The sequence below is a fragment of the Hylobates moloch genome, unplaced genomic scaffold (genome assembly GCF_009828535.3).
Source record: "Hylobates moloch isolate HMO894 unplaced genomic scaffold, HMol_V3 SCAFFOLD_20, whole genome shotgun sequence".
Classification (NCBI taxonomy): Eukaryota; Metazoa; Chordata; class Mammalia; order Primates; family Hylobatidae; genus Hylobates; species Hylobates moloch.
In genome coordinates this window covers 27,803,754-27,808,075 of record NW_026652295.1, presented here as the reverse complement: position 1 = coordinate 27,808,075, position 4,322 = coordinate 27,803,754, and the positions used below count along the sequence as shown (strand labels likewise).

The window sequence follows — 4,322 nt, the reverse complement described above, 5'->3', positions numbered from 1 at the left end:
GGCAGTAACTACGACCGGGACAAGCCGATCTGCAATTTCTCTCCTGTCTTCTCTCCCACTTAGATCTAAATTCCCACGACGGCGTTTAGAGCTTTTTGTCTTCCTGCGTTATGCTCGCGGTTTCTTGGCAACCTCTCAAAGCAGAGATCACCCCATCACAGATCTTTCTCTGGGGGCGGCCGGGCAAGACGGCTCCCTTATAAACGCCGACAGGTGGCTGTCGATTGGGCGTCCGAGAGGGTGACCTGCAGTGGGAGATCCCAGGCCCAGCACGGGACTTTCGATATAACATTCAGTTTTCCTTCTCTCAGCGTAGCCAGGAAACAATATCCAGTGTAGCGAATTCAAAATTAAGTTCGACAAAATATGCTTCTTGGCATGACCGACAATAGTAACAGGTTATACAGATATTTTGGCCTATAGGGAGCGCGAGGGGGTGTAGCTCAGTGGTAGAGCGCGTGCTTAGCATGCACGAGGCCCCGGGTTCAATCCCCGGCACCTCCAGTGTTTTTTGTTTTTTTTTTTTCCCCTCCTGCAGGTTGTGTCATTGTTTGCAAAATCATGTCTATCATGTCCACGACTCGCCTCAATTTTGTTTTTTTGTTTTTTGTGGCACTTTCATTCTTTCTCTCAATTCTTCAAATTCATATGGAAATCAAGGAAATCAAGCTCCATTTTGCTTTCAATATTGATGCATTTCTGCTCTGAGGCTTTGACACCACCCTGGGTGGCTGTGTCAAGAGACGAAAGACAAAACGAAAGAGGCCGGGGAAGCACAGACTGGATCAGAATTCCAAATCCCGAAAAACAAGCAAGGCATCAAATTAACAAGCCCAATCACATTGGTTACATTTCCCAGTATTATCGAAGATCAAGCAAGAAAGAAAAAGAAAGCAAATGCGAAACCACAGGTAATTTTTTAAAATTTTGGATCCCTTCTTTTTGAGCTGTTCCTTGGTCAAGGGACAGACCCAGAGAATAGGAAAACTGCCACGGATTTCCCCACCACTCTCTTCCCATCGTAGTTTCCTCCTTTTTTCTTTTTCCCCCATCAGGTGTCTCTTGTTCCGATTTTACACTTTGTAGGCCCCCCCTTTTTTTTTTTTTTTTGGAGACAGAGTCTCACTGTCTCCCAGGCTGGAGTGCAGAGTGCAATGGCGCCATCTCGGTTCACGTGCAATCTCTGCCTCCCACCCGCAAGTGATTCTCCTGCCTTAGCCTCCCAAGTAGCTGGAATTACAGGCATGCACCACCATGCCCGGCTAATTTTTCTTTAGTGGAGACGGGGGTTTCACCACGCTGGTCTCGAACCCCTGACCTCAAGTGAACCACACCCCCCCCCCCCCCCCGCCTTCTAAAGCGCCGGGATTCCAGGCGTGAGCAACCACGCCCAGCCTACTTTGTATGCATTTCTTTGACTCATTGTTATTGTTTCTGACTTTATTTAGGTTAACTTTTATTAAAGCAAAATATAAGCTTTGGATCCAAATATAAATTCTTTATTGTGTTAAATAAATTGAAGCCTTCGTATTTGGCTAACTTGAAGCAGCACTTAGCTAGTTTTAAAAGATAAGGAAGGGAATCACAAAATAAAGATACACATCCCCACTCCCTTCTCTTCCCAATTCTAACCGCAGCTCACATTTTGAAGGGCCTCACACATGCATGTGTGAACATCTCAGCATATTAGCGGTGGCAGTTATCTGTAAGGAGTCTGCAGTAACCTTAATTCTTGCCTCCTTAGGAGAAGGAAAGAATTCGATTGAGGGTCATAAGGCCGAAGGAGAGACCGAGGCAAGTCTTAGAGCAGGGGTGAAATATTATTGAAAAGATTTAGAGCAGTAATGAAAGGAAGGAAAGTACACTTGGAAGAGGGCCAAGCAGGCGACTTGAAAGACCAAGTGCATGGCTTGACCTCTTGACCTGGGGTCGTAAACGTTGGTATACTTCCTAAACCTTGTGTTATTTCTCCCCACTCCTGAGATCTTATTGGGAAGTGACTGACCACCAGTTTCACGTGTTTTCTGTTAAGAAACTGCCGTTCTCTGGTACCAGCTGTGACCAATTATTTTATTTACTTTGAGACGGAGTCTCGTTCTGTCGCCCAGGCTGGAGTGCAGCGGCGCGATCTCGGCTCACTGTAAGCTCCGCCTCCCGGGTTCACACCATTCTCCTGCCTCAGCCTCCAGCTGTGACTACAGGCGCCTGCCACCACGTCCGGCTAATTTTTTTTTTTTTTTTAGTAGAGACGGGGTTTCACCATGTTAGGATGGTTTCGGTCTCCTGACCTTGTGATCCCCCCGCCTCGGCCTCCCAGTGCTGGGATTACAGGCATTGAGCCACCACGCCCGGCTGTGACCAATTATTACTTCAGAGAAACAGTTAACAACCGCCTGACCATCAGCTGATGGTTGCCCAACACCCCTGGTGTGTGTGTGGGGGCAGAACCCCCTTCTGCCCTGCTCATACCTGTGCTGCCAACTCTAACAAACACTTACTTCCAAGCTTCATACACACTCCTGGCAAAGAGCCACTCGTGTGGCACCTCTCAGGCCTTGAGGGACAAACATTAATGGCACAGTCTGCCCTCAAAAGGGTGGATCAACAAAGAGGCCTGTGCAGAACAGAGGATCAGGGCTGTTTCGGTAGGGAATTCTGGGAGCCCAGGTAAATAGAGTATGGACTCCATGCCCAAAGGGACATGCATGGCCAGGGAAGGGCCCAGGGCATAAGCAGCCGTTGCCCACCCAGGGTTAAGGATGTGTGCCCTGAGCTCAAAGGTATATTTGTGCTTAACAATACCCACAATGGTCCTTTCCAGTGCAGTTCTAAGGTAAATCTTTCTCGCTGTCTTTTCCAAAATACCGTTTCCTGACTCAGGGATGTATCTAATTTGGAAATGCAACTTGTACCTGCTGGACAGGACTGACATTAGATTTTGACAATACCTGCAAAATTAGTGTAACAAAGTAGACTCTGTCAGAGGAAGAATCAGTCTAAACTTTATAGATTTCTTTTTAAAACGTATTTATTACAAGTCTCCAAGAGGGCTTTATTTTTTCTTTTCAACATCTTGTTTTTCAGCTTCCTTGGCTCTTTTTGCCCATATGCCAAAGAGCCAAGCATTGGCACCGGCCATGCGGAGACTAGCGAAAGCTTTGAAATTCCTCTACTTCTCAGTGATGACTCGGGCTTTCTCCTTATAGATATTCCTGATGGGCATGACCGGTCCTGTCAGCTGGGTGGCTAATTTCTGTTCTTCAGCAGAACTGTCTCCCTTCTTGGGGGCCAAGGGCTTCCTGGGGAAGAGGATGAGTTTGGAGCAGTACTCCTTCAGACGCTGCACATTGGCCTGCAGGGACTCGGTGGACTTGTTCTGTCTCCTCGGATCCACAGAGATGCCACTGGTCCGCGCCACCTTCTTGTGAATGCCTCCCACCCTGAGCTCCAGGCTGAAGCCTCTTCCGACCCTGATACCGCACAGCGGGGCACAGCACGATGGACGGGATGGGTCCCGACTCCGGGCGCGGGGCGATGCGGCGCCCTTAGGCTTGCCGGGCCTTGATTCTGCGGATCTTCTGGGCGGGTTGGCTGAACCACGTGGCCACGCTTCGCTGCCAGTCCTTGTGGAAGTGGGTGCTTCAAAGTCATGCCATTCTTGCTGAGCGCCATGGCTGCCCACAGCCCTCCTACGCAGGACACACTGTAGATTTCCATAGCAGTGTTATATAGTAAGGTTTTATGGCGAGTTTTGTAGCATAGATCATATTACCTTAGGACTGATGGTAAAGTTTTAGTCTAAGGAAAGCTCTGAAAATTTGAAAATGTGTAACCACCCAATGAGTTCAGCTTGCCCACTGCCTGGACAGAACCATTTATCAAGACAGGGGCTTGCAGAGCCGGCTGTGTGGGAGACTCGTTTTATTATTACTCAAATCAGTCTCCCTAAGTGGATTGGAGTTTTTAAGGATAATTTGGTGGGTAGGGGACCAGTGAGTTGGGAAAGTTGATTGGTTGTGTGGGAGATGAAATCAGAGGGAGTCAAAGCTGTCCTCTTGCGTTGGCTCAATTCCTGGATGGGGGCCACAAGACCAGATGAGCCAGTTTATCGTTATGGGTGGTGCCAACTGATCCATAGAGTGCGGGGTCTGCAAAATATCTCAAGCACTGATCTTCGGTTTTACAATACTGATGTTATCCCGAGGAGCAATTTGGGGAGGTTTAGAATCTTGCAGCCTCCAGCTGCATGACCCCTAAACCATAATTTCTAATCTTGTGGCTAATTTGTTAGTCCTGCAAAAGCAGTCTAGTCCCCAGGCAGG

At 48.2% G+C, this 4,322-nt stretch overlaps 1 non-coding gene and 1 pseudogene across 1 annotated transcript; one reads left to right on the top strand and one right to left on the bottom strand.

The window, feature by feature from the left end:
* Window positions 1-432: 432 nt before the first annotated feature.
* On the top strand, window positions 433-504 carry TRNAA-AGC (transfer RNA alanine (anticodon AGC)). Its single transcript has one exon. It is a non-coding gene; the product is annotated as a tRNA-Ala (tRNA).
* Window positions 505-3,052: 2,548 nt separating this feature from the next.
* LOC116460124 (large ribosomal subunit protein eL13-like) lies at window positions 3,053-3,672 on the bottom strand (annotated as a pseudogene).
* Between the last annotated feature and the right edge of the window lie 650 nt (window positions 3,673-4,322).